The following is a 21,104-nucleotide window of genomic DNA, read 5'->3' as shown; positions in this document are numbered from 1 at the left end:
GAGTCCAGCTCCGCAGCTCGGATGCGACATCGGCGATGAAGCCCGCTGTCGCCGGACCCGCCCAATGGCGCTGTTGAGGAGCACGGGTCCCGGGAGCCTCTCGTTGTTGCATCGTTGAGCCGACCGGAGGGCGCCGGGGGTGAGTGATGTATATGTTGCTATGCATGTTCAGTCTTACCCAAAGTAAGCATACTTCTTTCCCCATATATAATCTTCCGAATCTTGTGGCTCGTCCCATATTCCCCTTTGAGAGAAAAAGACAAACAACTCGTTTTTCAAAATACAAATAGAAAAGTAGTCGATAGATACACGATAAGTAATCGTTAGAAAATGATGCGAAAGTTAAAAAAGAGATATCTTAACATTAAAAAAGTTCGAAATATTTTCAAAGCGTATCCTCTTAGTTATTCATACTCTAATTTTACCATTTCCTGGTTTTCATTTCGAGGTAGTTGAACTAACGATGTGAAATGAGAGTCATTGGACTCATTGGACTTCGGCATTCATTAGACTTCAAAATTAAGAAAGTTTTTCACAATAATTTGAACGCGTGGTATACTGATTGTAATTGGTATTATTTTAATGACAATAATTTTATCGTCAAACCAAATACATAATCCCTTTCGACGTTACGGCCTTAGAGTACTGCTTTGGAGATACCTGCGCCTTAGAAAATGTCTTTATAAATAAAGAAATACAATGCCACAATTACATAAATGTGACATTTTTAGTTAAAGAAGCGTTTGGTATGAAGTAAAATACATTCAAGGAAACGTTAATTGTTGAAAAAATGGAATATTGTTTTGGCTAATATCCAGCTTTCTTTCATTTCTGACCACTTATTACGCATCCTCTTTTGTAATCTAGAAGCAATGTGAAAATTCATCTTTGATGAATTTTTCCGCTGTAATCTGGAAGTCATCTGACTCTCACCCCTAATAGCGTCCTCCCAGGTTTCATCGGGGGTCATCATCTCAACCATTCCGCGGACTTAGCCGTCTTGCGCGTGAAACAAAGGGGACATTTGAATCCCGGAGCTCGTTCAGTGGGCTCGCGTGTTTTTTGTAGTGTTGGTTTTTATCTTACGTTATTAGTCATTGTTTAATGCAACCTTAATATCCCATTGAGAAAGATATCTGTTTTAATGAAACCCAATCGTGATGCTGCCAAAACACAATTCTCCAGTGTTCGATAACATAAGAGTTTTACGCAGATTCATTTTGAATATCCATTTTCATCGGCGATTTAACAGTAAATATTTGAAAGTAAAATTGATTTTTTCATATCGCGTTGCATCTTCTTTTGTCATATAGCAATGGGAATTTCATATTGCGTTGCTTATGTTTACAGATATCTTGCATAGATTTTTTATTTAATTTTATTCGCAATATTTAGGCACCTTTAGTATCTTTAAGGAAGAATGACCATTTCTCGATGTGCCTGGGCCGCCCAGCCAATGTCATGGGTATTTAAAAAAAACACATTGTGTAATATGAATAGTTACGAGAATTCCCTCCCAATGTGACCAATTTCCACTATTTGCAATCTGCCTAAAGCCGATTTATCTGTGTTTTTGTCCTGAAGTTTAAGAAAAAAAGCATTTACACAAAACTTTCTAAAATTTTCTCTTCTTATAGTTAGTCATAATTTAGGGAAAGCGAGTGCTTTTAATGTGAATTCTTTAAGCTAAAATTATTTAATTTCAACAAATTCTATATTTATAATTTAACAGCCGTCAGGAAAGTATAAATGTAAACGAAGGATCTCAGGTTTTACCGGCGTATGGTATTCAAGAAGCTCTCTCGGGTTTCCCACCGGGTCAGGTTGCAGTACACCGACGTTTCGAAGGCTGACTTTGCCATCGTCTTCAAGGTGAAGTCACTTCACCCTGAAGACGATGGCAGAGTCAGCCATCGAAACGTCGGTGTACTGCAACCTGACCCGGTGGGAAACCCGAGAGAACTTCTTGAATAAAGATAATCATTTGCGTCTTTTGAGCTCTATGTTGTAATTGTTACATCAAATAATTGGATGAAGTGATCGTGGTTCCTCATATTCCCTATGCGTTGAGGAAGTCTTTTTGACTCTGGGTTACCGTTGGACTCATATTGGCAACCATTAAGTTTAACTAAAAACTTTTCAGGTTAAACTGTCCTCAGTTTGAAGCTTTGTGAAAATTCTTCATAAAGAGCTTCATTTTCGAAATAATGTAGCAGTAAAATGTAACTATTGACGTATATTGCTGTGAGTTTTAAAATGAGAGAGAAAATATCCAAGCAGAGATATCACCCGATAAAGACTGTGGGTATCGATTAATGTCCGTCTTACTTCTGTTCATTTTGAGAAATGACACGCACCTGATTCAATCCAGCAACTTTCCCCACGGCACCGACGCCTCGGGGTCATAGGGTCAATAAATTCCTTCTCAAAAATTTTTTTCATGGAGATAAACATGAACTGGTTTTCCATTTTAATGAAGCATTTGGAGTTGCCCTCTTGTGGGTGAACGGTTATCCATAGCAAATAAACCTCCACTGCATTCGGTACGAAAGCCACGTTTGGGTGACGAAAATCTTAAAGTTGATTACTACTTTAGGTGAAGGCTTCCTCTGCGATTGGGCATGGCTTTGTGAGATCTTTACCATTTCCCCGCCATTTCTTTCCTTCTACTGCAGGAAGGAATGGATTTCGACTTGGATCACGAGAAATAGGGGGAACTTAAATTTGAAAACGACATTGGCATGCACTTAATGTTAAATAAATCGTAGAACAATGATCTTTGTTTCTGTAGAATCAAATGACACCTTTAATTTACGAAAAAGCACAATAATGTATGCAGTACCTTTAAGAGGATAGTCTGAGAAGGGTCCTTCCGAAAGAAAAAAGGAGAAATCCATGTCGATACACTTTCGCTAGTGATTCTCTAACTTTTTTTCTCTTCCAAATAGTAGTTGAAGTCTTGTTCCGCAAAATATGCGTTTCCGTGCGCAATAATCCCTTCGTCCGATGAAAATCTCTGTCCTCCAAGCAACACTTTAAGTTTAGGAAACAGTTACAAGTTTGAGGAATGATTTTTTATATTAAAGTTACTCCTTACAATGATCATAAGTAAATACATTGGTATATAATACTTTAAAGCAAATAATCGGGGAAACGAAATGAGTGAAACTGATAACTTTGCTGTCACAACGAAAGTTCCACAGATTTCTAATATTTTGTACTTCTCACTATTATTTATTATTACCTAAGTTACGAGCGTCAAGTATGATGGTCAAGCAACTTCAACCAAAGTAATGCAGAAAAGCCTGATAAATCTGATAAAATTAAGTTAAAAGACTACATGCAACGTAGCAGTGGTACCGACTTCAGCGTGTAAGCCTAGTCAGCGGTAAATACTGAGTCATATTTTATAAAATGACTGCATCGGCATCACTTGCGTCTTGTTAAGTAAATACTTTATAAATTTCAATGCAAGGAATAAATGACAATGATGTCTATAAGTCACTCTCAACTTATATTTAATTCTTAGAAATTTTATAACATTAAGGTGAAATGTGGTAACAAAATGAATGTCTCTATGATATTGTAGCTGAAAAAGTGTGTTAGGTAAAGAGAGCGCAATTATGTTTTATTTTGACGCATTTATTGTAATATTATTTTAACAGGTTTTAGATATTATAATCAAGCGTAGTTCCATTAGGCAGGATTATTTTAGTGAACATTGAAGGTGCTTTTAATAATTTGATGATTTATTAGCGTGCAACTATCACTCCGTTTTCCTCTGTTGGAGCCGAAAATGTTTCTTGGTTCGTGCTACGAGGAAAACTTGTTGACTGAAATTTATTATAATTAAAATCAATTTTTCTTTATTTTCCTAAGAGCATTGCCCATAAAAATTTGGATTGAAATAAGGCTGAAATTATTTCAACTAAGTTTCAATTCTCCAATGAAATTTCAGAAATGAATGTTTTAGATAAAATAATCCAATTTATTTGGTTGGTGATCATTAATTATATTCTACAATGATTAAGTTCCAGAAGAAATTGGGTAACTTAAAATTCGTTCACAAGAGGAAAATAAAAAACTATGCTTGACAATAATGTCGAAATGCAATTTTAATAACGCTGCTACATCAGCAATTGATTTATTTTATATTCTAATGAAACAAATCTGAATGCGTATACGTCACTGAAACACTATTGTACGATTGAAACACAAAACCTCTTGCAAAGATCTTACTCATCGCATTTGATATAAATTTATGATTACTAAAGGAATGGTACAGTACCATTAATAACATTAAAATGTCATAAATTAAATCTCAGTTAAGAGGCAGTAATGTATTATTAACATCCAACTTTTTATGTCGCAGTATCACTTCTTTTCATAGCCATTTACACCGTTGCACATTCCCCTAGTTACCGAACCTATGTTTAACATAAGTTAGATTCGAGTGATGCTTTTCCGACCTAAGTTCCAATCTTTCCCTTTGACTTTACGGGCATGTTTCTTTTCCACGGACACTTTTTTATAATTGACAAATTGTTTGAAAATTATGAATCAGGAGAAAGTTTAACATTAATAATCAAATCGACCATACAAGTTTAAAATTGGCACAGATTGACTGAACTTTCAAATGCTTAAATGGAGTAAAATAATTCAAAATATAAAATGCTCCTCTTGATATAAAGATGGTGTTTCCACTGCTTTATATCAAAGACGTGCCGAAAATCGCTGACAGGCATCGGACATGACCCGCCTCGCGAATAGGGTCTCTGATTGCATGCTTCCCAAACATATTACCTCCAGCATCTTTCTCATTTGAGGACGCGATAGCTATCACTTAATTAGCAGTCACCGGAAGCAGAACTAGGCGGTAATTTAATATAACCGTAAAGTCTGGGATGTTAAAAAAACTAAACCAAAGGAAATTCCACCTTAGAGTGCCCTCCTTCTGAGACTTCATCGACTTCTATTCTTGGGGTGTGAGAAATGCCTCCCCATCGCCCATACCACCACGATCCCCGGCCGCATCACCCCCCACTCGTGTGATCGTATTCATTTGTCAAGGCTGGGAATCTCGCGTGTTTATCTAAGTGTGTGCGTGTGCTCGGGCTTCCGTGGAGCTGGAAATGCGAGCTTTCCACCCCTCGCGAACGACCCCCTTACCGCCCCGCGACGGAAGGAGCGCGTGTTAGGGAGCGGGCGAGGTCCCCTACCCCGTGCCTAATGCCCCCCCGTCGCGGCGTCGCTCTCCACCCCCTTCCAAAACCGTGCGTTCCTCCCCATCCCTCACGCATCATTTCCACCATCGTGGCACGGGGGGGGGGAGGAGACGGCGTTCGGAGGCGGTGGTCGGAGGTGAGGACGGGGGCGAGGGTGGTTGCTGCTCCTTGGACCGCAGCGGCGTTCTCGGAGCGATGAGACCGTCTCGCTTGGGAAAACGGGACAACTCCTCTGCGGGAAGCTTTCGCCTTCTTCTCCTCCTTTTCCCACGGATGTTTCACCCCCCTTAGATTCCCCCATTTCACAGCTCCTACCAGCCCCCATCTCGCCTGTCCCCCTCGACCTCCCTTCGCCGGGTCGCAACCACTCTTGTCTCCTGGCTGCTTGGCAGCACAACTTGCGTGGCGGTATCTTAAGTTGCCTGCATTACGGGCGTAGTAATTTTTTCATCTCCATTTCTGTTCTCTTAGCACGTACGTTCACGCATCGCAGCTTAAAGTACCCGTTGTTGGTATTTCTTATTACGGGTTTGTTTGTTGAGAGTGATGTTGGAATGAGGATGTTTTGCTGATGTGTGCTACATATAAATCTTTTGGTGCGTCAAGTTCCATATATTCACAATGTCGATGCTATCGCAAAAGATTAAGAAATCATTTTAATTATTTAGAAACTGCGGGTGGATTTTTGATCTTCTTCTTTGTTGATATGTTTTTAGACTTTCATTTGCCAACATGAAATAAGTAGTATGGCATAAACTTTTCATTGCATACACATTTTTGTGTAAATAATTTCTAATTCTATATGATTGTACGTATGATTTTTTTGACCACATGTACTATTGAGAGCCTTCTGTGGTTTTTGGTTTCCCTCATTCATTATTTTAAATCCAGGCTGTTTTAATGCATATAACATAATCATTTTAGCCTATAGCTTCTGACCTATAATTTCTTTATTCATTTTCCGTCTTATCACTTGGCATTTAAATGAATTGCAATTATTCCATCCCTAGTTGTTACATTGTTTTCTATTTCCAGAAATTGTTTTCTTTTCTTACCATGCTGGTTACGTCTATATTAATGTTTTTTTAAATCAATATACACTAAATTCTAACCCAAATTGTCTTCAAAGTTTTATTTTTCTCTTTCATTCAGAGGTCTGTTCAAAAAGTATAATGTCTTTTGTTTTTATCAAATATTATTTATTTATTCATGAATATCTATTTTGTACCCTTCAAAATAATCCCCGTTAGGTATTGTACACTTGTGCCAAGGTTTTTGCCAATCCTCGAGGCACTTCGAAAAATGATTTTTCGAGGCCTCTTCAGTTTCGGGAACAATAAAAGTACCTGGGGGCCAGATCTGGGTAATACTGTAGCTTCGGCATCGTAGGTGTGTATTTTAGGCCAAACATTCGCGCACAAGTAACGATGTCTGAGCAGTGGCGTTGGCATGGTGCAAAAGCCAATTTTAGTTCTTCCACAAATCCGGGCGTTTGTGGCGGATTTCTTCGCGTTGATTGCGCATAACCTTTAGGTAATATTCCTTATTTACCGTTCCATTGGGATAATTGAGCTTTAATTTCCATTTCTACTATTTTCTTCACTTCATCAATGTTTTCTTCTGTTGTTGTCGGGCGTCTGGCCCGCTCCTCGTCCTTCACATCTTCTCGGCCCTCCGAGAACATTTTGTACCACCGATAAACCTTGCTTCGGTCCAAGATAGTTTCTCCATATGCCACAGTCAACATTTGGAATGCGTCCGCGCACTTGATTTCGTTTAACACACGAAATTAGCTACAGAATCTTTGATCCATTTTTTGGAACAGTCAAAAATCGAAGACAAGCCAAAACACGTCCAAGTAGAACAGCTGTCAGCAATTAAATTAACATTCAAAATTGCCGAACTTTTCGGCATAAGTGATAGATATAAGTACTAACATAACGCCACAAAGAATTGAAAATCAAATATGCGTAACCAGCGCAAATTCAAAATTCGTGTTACTTCTTGAACAGACCTGGTAAGAAGCTTTACCGTACCAATTAATGCATGGAAGTCTGTAACATAATCAAATATTCCTCTTTTTTGTGGCTTTTTCAATTATCTTCTATGCAAAAGGAGGTTTTTAATGAATTTTTTTTACCATTATCATTTTCGTGCAGTAAACTTGGCCTAATAGTTCAAAATTGTTTGCTTATGCAAATTCATGCGCACATTTTTATTTTTAAATAAAACTTTTAAATTTTCCATATTATTTATGATTATAGCTAAATAATTTATCTTTATATATTTTCTTTTATCATACATTTTGTTATTCACTTTAAAAATACTGTGATGCTATAGCTCACCTGCTTCGTAATAGTGAAAATTCACGTACCAGAACTCCACGGCCGTAATTAAATCTGAAACTCAAAGGAAATCCCATGCCCATGTTTTTATTACCTCAGAGTGAAATTCTATGGCATTGGGTAATAGTGATTAATTTTTACATTTTTTAACTCTGCCGATTCTTCATCCACTATGTCTTTTTTATATTCTAATTAACTTATTCAGTTTGGGTTTAATGACAGCAATTCCTAGTCACCCCTCCTCTTTTACCTCGAATAAGTTTAATTATCAATTTAAACGCTTTTAAAAATCTATGGATCAAATTTTGGCGTTAAATACGTTCTGTATGATTTTAAAGTAGAGTTACAGTAATGCTACGCTTTCGGGCGTGCTCCTCTTTTCTAGTTTCATGATGCTCTTTCTTTACGTTGCACGGACAAAATTGCATTCATATTTTTCATAAGTAATACTTCCCAATGTTACCTTACTGCTGGGGTCTTATGGACATCGCATTTGACTGTATTTCCTTCTAAATGACGAGACTGATCTTTAATCAATGAAGCAAAATATTTACATACTAAAATATTTTGAGTTAAAACAAATGTTCCAAATTTATTAAAATTAGAAGTACACAATATCATTAAAAATGTTTTTATTTCCTTCCATTGCAATTTTATTTTTTAATTAAATCGCCTAAGGTTAATTTTACATCATGCCATTATGTGTTGTTTGAAGAACTGCTGCCAAACGCATATTTTATTCCTCCTCTATGTATATATACACTGTTCTGACCAATTTAAACGGGAAACCGGCGTATTTTTCCTGAATTTGTTGGATTCGTTCCTTTCATGGTAATTTATTATTTAAAATCGTAATATATTTTTAATGGGACTGTACGAGCATATATTTTGCTATGGCTGCTAAATTGTCCTAGGCATAAAATGTAATCTGTACTGATTTTCCGCGTTGTGTTTTTCTACATTAGTCTCTGTGTACGTATTCTGTCGTTGCTGGAGGTTTGAAAAATGTACTCTCTAGTGTGTACCGTAAGGCAGGTGGGCACTTGTGAAGTGAAGTGAATATCTTCCTCTTACCAAATACTAATTAAAATGAAACAGTCCAAGTAAATGCCAGACCAGGAGAAATTTCAAAAGAAGCTGCCTTGAGAATGTCATGGGTTTCTTTTTCGGTTCTGTCCCATTTCACGCAAAATTTGATGGCATAGCGCTGTTCCAATGACCAGTTCATTATGGAGCGAAACGAGTACACGTTCAAGAGATTTAGAAAACGAGCGATCCGCACTTCCCAAAGGCCGGAAGACAATTGCTACCGGTCTCTTGCCTTTTCTGAAACTCCCCTCTCTCGCACCGAGCCAGAGAAACCGCCGCACATCTGCCTATCCGGGGAAACATGCCGTAGATTTGTGGGGCGGACCTTGAATTTTTTTTAAAAAAGACAACATCATTTAGAATGAGAAATCCTACCCCTGTCCTTACCATTAACAATAAAGTTTTCTTTCTTCTTGACATCGAGATAATCTTTTCTGCGTCTTTCTGCCTGCTGCATAGCACCATATTATGTTCAGTCTGATGTCTTTCAGAATTGAGTGTATCATACCAACACCATTGCTTTTCAGATATAGGTTTTATAAAAACAGATAATGTTTCTATTTTTCAGGAGAATTTCAAATGAAATCTTCTCATCAAGGGGAATCCACTTACAACAATATCCCACAACCCCCTACCATGCTCTATACATTGCCAGTGGTAACTCCCATCTAAATGCCGTTAATGTGCATCTTACGTTGAACCAGGGTGATATTTCAGAGGTAAAATAAGACCTAAGATGCTCTCTTCTTGTGCCTTAAATTTTAGAAAAAAACTGTATTTAAAATAGTAGATGCCAGTGTATTTAACCTATTAAACGTATTCAGATTTTCAAGATTCATTTATATGCGCAGGGGCGTGAATGAATGGGAAGGGGGGGACGGCATCGGAAGCTTCATTTCGCAGTTTATTTGTGCAGTTGGGGGCGTGGAGGCATTTGAAAGAAGGGAGTCTGGTGAGGGAGGTTTTTTGAGGGGGAGAGGACTTCCCCTGATCTTACTCAGTTTTCTCCGCATCCAATCACAAGTGCCGGTTCCCTGCTTCGCCGTCGCACCCAACACCCTTACCAGCCTGGTCACGTGCGGGGCATCCGTTGACTCCGGCAAATCCGAGGGGATTTGAAGGAGGGGAGAGGGATGCGGTTCGGGTGGTGAGGGCAAAGAATGGGACGTTGGGGAGGCGGGCGTTGGGGGTGACATCACCCAAATAAGCAATACTCCCTCCACCTTCACCACCATGCTACAAACAGCCCTAATTCCGATCTCCCACTTTGGTGAAATTTCAGAAATGCCATGGCCACGAGCTATTTCCAATAGTGGAATTCAAGACAATATTATGCATTTAAAATGGTCTAATATTCTCCAAACAGATTTTTTTCTTCATTTTAATTTTTCTCCTGTGGTACTAACTACAAGACCTGTGTATTTAAAACTTGTTATACCCGATTATTCGATATCTGGCTATGTGTTTAACTACCGGTTTAACTGGATGGGTTCGGCCTCGTCGGGGTTGGGTTCGCAGCATGGGTAGGTTCATGGGATTCTGTTTTTCCGTTTAGCGAGAAGCCCAAATCCTTAAATGAGGGGGGGTACTCTTTGGGGAGTGTGCCTGACACCCGCGTGAGCCGATGGCCGACATCTGAGGTGTCGGACCTCCACCAGCATTGAGCTGTAATGGCCATGCGCGGGAGGATTCTAGCATCCGCGTCGAGCCTCTCTTAAGCCTCGCATGCCTGCTCACTGGGCCGACGGTGAAAATCGAGGGTAATTCGGCGGGACGAACTTCCGAGCACCCCAGCTGGGGAGTGTGGTTCAGTTCACACTTTCACTCTGACGATAGTCCGGGGATTCGTTCAACCCTGCTCGCTTCTTGTAAGCCATTGTGGCCGGTTCGTCAAGGAAATGGCGGAATAAGGACCATCGTGCCGTCGCAGAACCCCAGCAGGTTTTTGGATGGACACAACTACCAAACAAACCTTTCATTATTCCTAACAAAACAAAAAATCCATCATCCTACTCTATATCAGGTCCCTCTTCATCTCTGAGTACTTTCTTCCTCCCTTCATCCCGTCCAACATCCCTATCCTGTTCCTTCCCTTTCCTCGTTTGCCTAACATTCTTCCCTTAATTACAGTCTTCAACATCCAGCCGCCGGTCAACACCCCCTTCATCCACTTTTCCTGCCTCCATAGGATTTCTCTCAACAAACCCCTCTCTTCGCCCACCATACCAAGTACGAGTACTTCCTCGTTTGTTTTCTTCTCTGTCCATTTCACCTTCTCCATTCTTCTCCACACCCACATTTCAAAAGCCTCCAGTCTACGTCTATCCTCCTGGTTCAATGACCACGTTTCCGCGCCGTACATAGCTACGCTCCATATCAACGTTTTTCCGAGTCTTTTCTTAACATCCTTACTCAACGTCCCCGTCATTAACTCCCTCCTCCTTGTGAAAGCCTCTTTGCCTAGCGCAATTCTTCGCCTTACGTCCCTACTACTTTGAGCGTGTTGGTCCAAAACACTACCGAGATACATAAACTGTTCCACCTGCACTAGTTTTTGCCCTCCTACTTTAATGTTAAGCTTAGCCTCTTTCTTTCTAGAAAATCGCATAACCTTTGTTTTATTAATATTGATTCTCATCCCATACCTTTCGCACTGAATTTTCAATTCACTCAGCAATGCTTGCAGCCCCTTGGCTGACTGACAAACTAAAGCTTGGTCATCAGCAAACCTAACTGATTTTACGAATTCCCCGCCCACCTTCATTCCTACCTCCAGTTCTTCCCATGCCTCTTTAATCATTTCCTCTGCATACAGGTTGAACCGCAACGTTGATAATGGACAACCCTGCCTTACACCTCTTCCTAACACTGCCCAACCTGACTCCCCGTTCCCCACTTGCACCTGACTAGTCTGAGACATGTACAGCTTGCGGATTAGCCTCCTTTCCCTCCAGTCTCTTCCTATTTTCTGCAATATACTCATTAGTTTTCCCCAATTCACTCTATCAAACGCTTTTTCGAAATCTACAAAACAGGCAAATACCTCCTGGTTTTGTTCTATATTCCTCTCGATTAATAATCTCATTACTGCAATGGCATCACGCGTACCGCTCCCCTTCCCAAACCCAAACTCATCATCCTCTAAGTAATCATTTGCCGTACAACCTATCCTTTTGTTTATGATCCTAAGAACAACTTTAGCTGCGTGGGATATCAAACTTATTGTCCTTCAGTCCTCACATGACGTAGCCTTTACCTTTTTCGGAATAGGAACTAAAACTGATCTAGCCTCTTCCTCCCACACTTTCCTAAGCCTTTCAAAAGTTCCGCGGGAATGTTATCCACCCCCACGGCCTTATTTAGTTTCATCTCCCTAAATGCCGTTTATATCTCATTGTTTAGAATGCCTGGACCTAAGCTGTCTTCCTCTACGTCATTTTCTTTTTCAATGTCTAACTTTGTTGGTCTAAGCTCCTTACTATACAGTTCTTCTATATACTCTTTCCATCTCTCTTGGATCTTTCCTGCGTCAACTATTACCTTACCCGCCTTATCTCTAACTGTTAATATAGCTCATCCTTTCTTACTTCCCGATAACGATTTAACTTTGCTGTACAGCGCACCGATTTCACCCTTCCTCTAGAGACTCTCCATATCCTCGCACTGCGTCTTCCACCAGGCTTCTTTTGCTTCATTTGTTGCCCGCCTCAATTTATTGTTCAAATCATTGTACTTCATTTTGCCTAACTCTGTATTTACATTCGCCCATTTTCGCCGCTCATCTATCTTTGTAATCATCTCATCCGTGATCCATGGTTTCCTAGTCCTTTTAGCGTTAACGGTTCCAATAGTGTCTTTTGCGGCTTTGGACAACCCTTCCTTGAAACTTTCCCATTTTTCTTCGATAGTACTTAGCTCTTTACCATCCTCCATGATTTCCTCTACCGCCTGTTTGTATTCCTTCCTTTTCAAACCATTTAATGCTTCTATATTCCATTTTCTACTCGCCGCCCCTGCCTTATCTTTTTGAAACGGACGCTACATTTCATAACAACTAAATTGTGGTCAGAGTCCGCATCCGCTCCCGGGGAAGCTGTGCGAATTTATCACACTCTTCCTAAATCTGTGTCTAACCAGGATATACTCTAGCTGAGACCTCTCTGAGTCCCCTGGCATTTTCCATGTATACCTGCGTCTTTTGTGGTGTCTCAACCAAGTGTTGGTGATGACTAGCCCCCGTCTCCTGCAGAACTCAACTGCTCTCTCCCCGCGGTCATTCCTCGTGCCTAAACCGTAGTCCCCGACCTCGTCACCATCTCTTCCTTCGCCTACCGTCGCATTCCAGTCCCACATCACAAATGTTTCTCTGTAGGAACACACGCGATTATGTCCTCTAATTGATCGTATATCCTATCGACCTCTTCCTCCGTTTGGTTGCTCGGTGGCATGTATACCTGAATAATAACCAAGTTCGTCGGTTCTGCTTTTATCTTCACTAGTAATAATGTATCCGTTACCTGGTCTATGTTGACTACGCTTCTTCCTACCTCTTCATTTAATACTATGGCGACCCCTCGTTGGCTCTCGTCCCCGCCGCTGTATAATATTCCATAATGATCACTCCAGTAATCCCCGCTATCCTTCCATCTCACCTAGTATAGACCTAAAATATCTATATTTCCCCTTTCCATCTCTCGCTTAACATTTCCAATTTCCCTGTCCTCATCATTGTCCTAACATTCTACGTTCCTATTCTAATTAATGTGGTCCTCTTCTCCTGCGTTTTCTGTCCTGCTGCTGCTGGTTTTCCCTTGCAAGTGTTTCGATGGATGACGACCGCGGAAGCCTTGCCTCCCCCGCTGCCGGGCACGACACACGGCCGATTGGGCCGAGCCCCGTAGTTGCCAGGACTCAAAATATCTGTATAGTCCATCATATTTTTCTTGGGAATGATAATTGAGGTGGTTTTTCGTTGCCTTCCTCAATAGTGTTTTTAACGTGACACCATCACTTACTGGCCGCTACACTGGGGTCAGACGCCATTGCAGCCGCCTCACCGAGGAACAGACGCTGCGTGGACTACCTTTCGTCTGCCTCCTAACCTTCGACCTATCTGGCATGGGTGACTCTACCAGGAGCAATTTTTATTTCTCCCGCCAGCACAGCTCTAGGGGTCATCGGAACGCACAAGCTCTTCCACCTCGTCAAGGTTGTAGTCCGGGGAGGGCAAGTAACATATAATACATGAAAATGTAGTAGGAACTTTATACGTAAATTAGCAATGACTTTTGACCGAATATATTTTGCAGTTAACATTTTTTCCAAATAATAGGATTCTCCCTTAATTAATTTTTGAACGCCAAATTAATACAATGCGTACTTTCATAGATGGCTTCAATAATAAGCAAGCCATAACACGCCTTTAGCTTAGAAAACGTTTATTCTAGAGTTCCAATCTGTTCTATTTATTCTGTTTTCAGAGTTATTTTTCCTGCCTTGCTTCTCATTTCCTTTGATATCAATAATTGATGAATATTTTTTACGAAAAATATTTAAAAAACTCTTGTAAAAAAATTAATTTTTTAAAGGTAATAGCACGAGGACGAGTGGATGTATGACGAATGCGAACGAATTGACAAGTCATCATCTTGGTTAAAGAAGAGAAGAAATAACTTAATATCTTACTAAAAATCTATACTAATAAACTTACTACTATCTATACTTAATAAAAAATAAATAATCGCCTTTATACATATTCGAGTTGACTGTTGAGGAAGGCAACGGAAAACCCCCTCAATTGTCATTCCCGAGATTAATATTATGGCTCCATCGGCTGGATGGTTATTGGAGACGGCCGCCATCCACCCAATAGGACCACTTCGAACCCTAAGACTATATATACTGTGTTTTTAACAAGGTCAATACGCTGTTTCCGCTATTTCTTGTAAATGTCTCCCTTGTCTTTCCCTTTCCCCCCCTTTTCCCTCCCCCCCTCTCCTACCCCCTTGGTGTCCTACCACGTCCTCACCACCCCTTCCGGAATGTATATAAGCTGGAACACAACTTCAGTTGCTTACCTGATGATGATGTAATACATCGAAACCCGGTCGTAAAATTAAACATTTTATCAAGTGGAAAAGTGCTTCAATCAGTTATTCATTATGTTCGACTTCCACCCCATCACGCCTACTGAAGCTACTCAATTTATTTATCCCAGATATTGCTATAATGCCTTAAATTTCTTCAAAGGGAGGAAATAAGTATAGAGGTGAATAGAAGTAAAAAGGGGCTTGTTTTAGAGAAGAATAATTGGTAGGTTTTTTGAATGGAGAAACAAAATATTGGTAGTTGGTCCATTCAAAACCTATCTATTTATAGAAAAAGAGTGGCAATCTCTTTTAGGGTATGAGATTAATTGCAAAATATTTCGAATACTTTTGTCAAGCTTGATTCATGCAAGTACCATATCTTTTTCACCTTCACCACCGTTTTAATGAAACTGTCATACCAAATATGCCGAGCACGCATACATACTGGTACAAATTGAGCTTACTCAGTCTTGGAAAATCAAATTCTATGTGTTCGTATTCTATGTTTGAATGAGAGCTAATCATTTTTAAGAACAAAATTTTTGCTAGGACAATTCATGTTACTGGCATATAATGCAAACCTTATCTAGTGACTTAATAATAAACATTTTATGCTCATACTTATTGATAACTCTAGATTCATATTATATTATATGGTATGGTTAACGCTTCTAAAATATTTTTTTATTAGTTATGTACCTGTGAGACAGTATTAACTGAAAAACCTTTATGGCCTTATAGTCAAGGGTATTTTAGCTATTTTCTTATTTTACTAATTTTCCTAAGTAAAGGGGAAAATTCCCGCAGTAAAACTGCGAACATACTTTGATATATTTTGGGTGATGGATTCAAATAAAACTTCACTGAAGGGCATCCATCGATCACATGTAATGTTTACGGGATTTTTTAAAGTAATTGTGCATTTTTTAATGCTTCCTGCTTTCGTTAAGAATTAAAAAAAATATAGCTTCGATTTTTTTGTTAAACAATGCAGCCATGACTTCCACCAAATATATGATATATAGCCATAAAGATAGAGTCACCAATTTTCGACAATATAGAACTAATTCATCGCTTAAGAATTTTGGCTAGAGAATTGGGGTCTAGAGGGTTTATTGAATGCAATCGGCTTCGCTTTGATGAAGTCGGAAAAAGTGGCGGGGGGTCACGTAAATGAAGAGCCGGACGTGATTTCCGAACGAAGGCGTCGCATGAATGAGGGGTGGACGATATGGCGTGCGTGGAATGCGTGTGCCATGACTCGGTCGTGGACGGCTCTCCCGAGGATTGCTTCCCACTGCTCGCTCTCCGCCTCTGATCGCAGAAGCTATGGCCTCCCACCCGTGCACGTGCCCAGCGCCTCTAAAAATAATGCTCCTGATTTGAATGTCGGCACGAAAGTGGACGCAGTAAAGAACTTTTTACATGTTGATTGCCGTTTTCTTCATTTCGCGAGAAACGAAGTAAAGCTGACGAAAAACCACCAAAACAGTGTTTATTGCGGCATCGTCCTTGTGACTCCGGAGTTTCAAACTCATCGTCAGGTATTTTGGACGATAGGCCTCAAAAGTCTTCTCACAATTCTCAAAACACTTCTCAACTTCCGCCAGATTTAACGTGCTTTCCTGAAGTCCCAATTAACATGCTCGACTGCTAATATATCCTAATAAAAATAGCACTTGCGTATGCGTAATTGATAGAATGGTGAATTTCTTAATACTTATCTCCCTCTGGATCAAGATATAGGGAAATGTGAAAAAATATTTCATAGTTAATCTCTCCCACTATGCAAAAATGTATGTTTAATATTGTCATTTCCATGTATTTTATGCGCTCAAAATCTAGTAGAATGTATTCGAATATCTTCTAATGGTGTTATTATAACAATGGGAACGGAGTGATAGGTTACAACTATCGGCATTAAGAAAAGAAATATATAGAGTGAATAGTATTAAACTGAAGTTAAAAGTTAAACTGACCAAACAAATCATGTTGATGTGGACAGCTTGACGCGATAGAACTAAGTTAATGAACAAATAACCAGAAGTTTTGAAATAAAAAGAGCAAATATTTTGACACTAACCGCTTCATATACACGCGAATATACCTTTTATTGGACTGTTTGAACACCCGGCGTACCTCGTATCCGTCTTTAATATAACTTTGAGGTGCAATCAACCTTCATTGATTTTCTTCTTTGACATCTTCCTACACTTAGAACGCCAATAGCTCTCTCTTGGTCGAGCTTTGACATAACAAGGCATTAAGCTTTCTCAATAGCATTTGTACCCTACTAAATAAGAGCAATCGCGTAAATTTCCCAAATCATGTTTGAAACCTTCCGTGATTTATAAGACAAATTTTATTTTTGGTATTTCGGATTAATATATTGACCACGTCCTAGACACACAAAATCACCAACCATTACGCCCCCCTTGAAAATACCTTTGTACAATCTCTCGTTATATGTTTGAAAGGTTAATGCAGTTTTCATCGCAAAGTCAAAAGATATATAGCAAAAAAATGAATGTCAGGTTAAATTATCGTTAAGAGAATCTTAAGAAACGATGTATTTTAGCAAAATATCTGTTCAGTGAAAAAATAGGTTTTCCAAAAAATTATGATTGAACAATGTTGGCCACTGCCTCATCTAGTGCCCATTGATTATTAAATATATCTGTTCCATGAAGATCCATCAGAAGGGAAGAGGTCAGATCAAAATAAAAACGGATGCTATAAGAATGTTCAAAAACATAATTAGAGAATTCAAAACTTTAAAATTTTCCTTAGTAATGAAAGACACCTGTTTAGTAAAATGTTATTGCTAATTCAATTACCAGATGGCTTCATATTTTTATACGAGCAGCTCTACTAAAAAAACGGCGCAACAATAATTTACAGCCCTTGATATTAATTAATTGATTACACATATTTTTGCAGTGGAGAAATGGAGCAATTATACCTCCCAAGGCTGATACCTATTAATTCCACAGTTCATAAATAAGCAGCACGGACATTTGCGTAGATTATATAAAACTAAATAGACACACTGCATAAAAATGTTCCGTATTTGGAATTGATCATGTCTTAAACGAGTGGAGAGTTCTCAATGTGTCACATGTCATCAACAGTCGGGGATGCGTGACGATATATTTGGCATCTTAAAGGTAATCGGGAACTTAGTTAGTGAAAAGAAAAGAATAAATTATTATGGTTTAAAATTGTTTGCATATTGTTTAGGATCGATTTAGAGGAAATACAATGCTACGCTTCTAAGACCTGCCTAAAAGGACACCACAAACACTGAAACCACATTAAGCCTTTGCATTAAAAGAAAAAACTAGCTATTTATTATCTATCTTGTATAACAAATTCTCTTACAACCATCATTTCATCTCTCTCATCTTAATATTCTATGAAATTTGCTCTTTAGCAATCAATACAGTGCCTGCAAATTTCTTCCTTAATCTGTCCTTCTCTATTACCAACAAACGCAAGATTTTTACAATTGTTTTTATTCCCGTAGGTCTAAGTTTCTTTTTTTATCCACGAGAGCAGCAAGATTGCGTTTAATCAACCCATATCCTTTTGTCCAAATTTCATAATGACATGATATTCCTAATCAATGTGTTTTCTTCCTTTAGGTCCCTTTCATTAACCCTTTATTCTTTTCATAGCTTCTCCACAGCGAAAATATTCGTATATAGCATTACTCATCCAATGCGTACATGTAGATGGACATGTACATACCTGTATTTACTATCAAAAAAAGGGTAATATAACTTATCCTTATACACACTTCTTCCTCATATTTTTTTGTATCATTTTTAAACGCCATTGACAGAAAACCTTCACATAGGAGATTCCCATAATATATTTAGGAAACAGTAATATATACGTACCGAGGTATATACTTAAACTGTTCAAATGCAATAGTATTTGAATTGAAATTTCCCATCTCGAATTGATAATTAGAAAAGGCTGTATTATTGAATAATATTTCTAAAAATGGATTACTTCAGAAGTTTTCTTTATTCTTCGACTTTATTGCGCACAATGCTTGCATACGAGGATTTTCAAAACTTCATTCATTAAACCATGGATATTTATCAATTCCGTCAAGTCAGGAATGGCTCAATATCTGTAGATGTTGTTATTAATGACTATATTGCTGAAACAACTGAAATCTGTTTACCACCGCAAAGGAATATTTTTCTCATTGTCATGTTTGACTACCTCATTTTTTGACTTACCTTACCAAGCCATTGAATAACGTCAATATATTTTATGCTACATTCCGTTGGATCGATGTATATAGACGGCTCACTTCGCAGGACCTAATCTACCGGGGACATAACGACTACGGTTTTAATTTCAATTATTTATCTTGGTTATTATTTTCGCATTTATTTTTTTAAATATTGTATACGCTACCGGGTAAAGAATGATGGCCAGTACAAACAATGCATTCACTACACAGAAATCAAGTTATTTTTAACATGGAAATAGCAAAAGCAAATAAGTAATTATTGCAAGTGGAAGTCATTGTTTGTAATATATAACCTTAGTGCCTCTCTAATTTTGTTATTCCTAATGACATTTCAAACTTTATATCTTCCAATGAATTATAAATTAATTTTCCAGAACCTTAATTTGTGAGTAATAGAGGGTGTCCAAAATAGTTACTATGAGTGGCTAGTAATTACAGTGAAATTGTAATGAAAATGAAAGAGTGACATGCAGACAAAACACGTGTTGATTTACTAGTGAATAATTACAAAATATTTCCTGGGACATTTAATAATATAAATTTTTTTAAATATTTATGTTTAGTTTTTCTCCTCAGATTGTGATTTAACACGAACAGTGCCCTGAAATTCCGTTTGCGTGCTTGAATTCGTATTTACTGTTTAGCCATTACCTTTTGATAAAGAAAGATATTTGCAAAAACCTTGCCTCGACTGTGCATTTACCAAAAGAATCGGCTCGTTCTCTGATAAATTAAGTGTTCAACATTGTAGCTATCGTTGTGCGAGCTATATTTTCTATATCTTATCCAATGATGACAAATTTTAAAATGACTCTTAACTATGAAACTGTATTTCGATGTGAGAAAATCGGCTGTAATTTGGGTTGTCGTACTTTATTCAGTGCGCCGGTGGGGTGAGGTCAAACAGAAATAACTTGCTTACATTGAATAGGACGGTTTCTTATTGGTTTTACTTAGTTTCAGAAAACTAATTAAAAATTTATTGGCTAAAATGTAAAGTGATTTCTTTGGAACTGTTTTGAATTCTCATACTTTTACAATGCCATAATATCAAAATGTTAACCTTAAATGCTTATGAATTTTATTATTCATAAGTAATAATAAAACTCACTTAATTAGAGCAAATGAATTTCTACAAGCAATATCAACAGGTCAATGCATCAAGTCCCTGGACCATAAGTTCTTTTACCAGGTGTGCCATATTGGTCCCTTTGATTACCAAGTGACCCGTTCACCAACAGATCGATTAAATGCATTACATTTTTCTATAAGACTGCCATTGGAATGTTTATTTTAATGAAAAATGGCTCACAGTACATATATTGAAATAATCATCGAGGAATATACTGCTAAATTTTCGTTATAAACCAGGAAGTGCGTAAAGCACGATTAAAAGTAGGAATTGCAATTCGTCAAAGTTGTAAAAAATTAGGCACGAAATAAAGCAGCAATTCCTGGTCTGTGATAAATCAGAAGTTTTATCTGTAGATATTTTAAATGCATTATATTTATATCCATATTATTATATTTAAGTCCAAACGCGATAGTCATCGAATTTTATGATTAACTACTCCCTGTTTCTCTTTAAGCGAGACGGCTTTGAGTTCCGGTTTCAGCACGAGAAATGAGAAGACTAACTTCTTCATATTTTTCCTGATCAGTAACAATCGTGCGCAGAGATAAAAGATTTATTGACTTTTGTTCACTGCGTGATAAGTTTCTGAGGTTTAAAATGAGGTATTTTTGGCAATGTTTCCTTTTTTATTTGTTTTATGCATATGTTTTTATTTTTAAAAGAATTAGGTAGCGTTTAGTTACAGTGAGGTGATAACAACTACTTCGGGGCACATGCCTCTAAAGTGCATCTACATCTACATCTACATAATACCCCGCAAGCCGCCGCAAGGGCGTGTGGCGGGGGGTGTTAGGTCACCAACCGTAAAAACGAAAAATACCACATGCAAAAAACAACACGGAAAATTACACCCCAGCAGCGCACACACTCATGCAAAACTCCCTCCATCCAATACTCATGCAAACACATAAACCGCCAAACAACAAAAAACTGCACCCCAGGATACAGCAC

General features: G+C 38.4%; 2 protein-coding genes across 2 annotated transcripts in view; one reads left to right on the top strand and one right to left on the bottom strand.

Annotated features, from left to right (window-relative positions):
- The window catches only part of LOC139687072 (uncharacterized), a 128,118-nt gene that overhangs the window by 6,549 nt on the left and 100,465 nt on the right, over positions 1-21,104 (bottom strand). The window lies entirely within an intron of this gene.
- The window catches only part of LOC139687070 (tubulin polyglutamylase ttll-4-like), a 269,846-nt gene continuing 248,783 nt past the window's right edge, over positions 42-21,104 (top strand). Inside the window, exon 1 of the mRNA XM_071584174.1 lies at positions 42-139. The gene's annotated coding sequence lies outside the window, so the exon portion shown is untranslated. The remainder of the gene's footprint in view (positions 140-21,104) is intronic.

The sequence above is a fragment of the Hetaerina americana genome, unplaced genomic scaffold (assembly GCF_022747635.1).
Source record: "Hetaerina americana unplaced genomic scaffold, ioHetAmer1.1.p SCAF_16, whole genome shotgun sequence".
In the NCBI taxonomy this organism is placed as follows: domain Eukaryota; kingdom Metazoa; phylum Arthropoda; class Insecta; order Odonata; family Calopterygidae; genus Hetaerina; species Hetaerina americana.
This window is presented reverse-complemented; position numbering and strand designations above follow the sequence as displayed.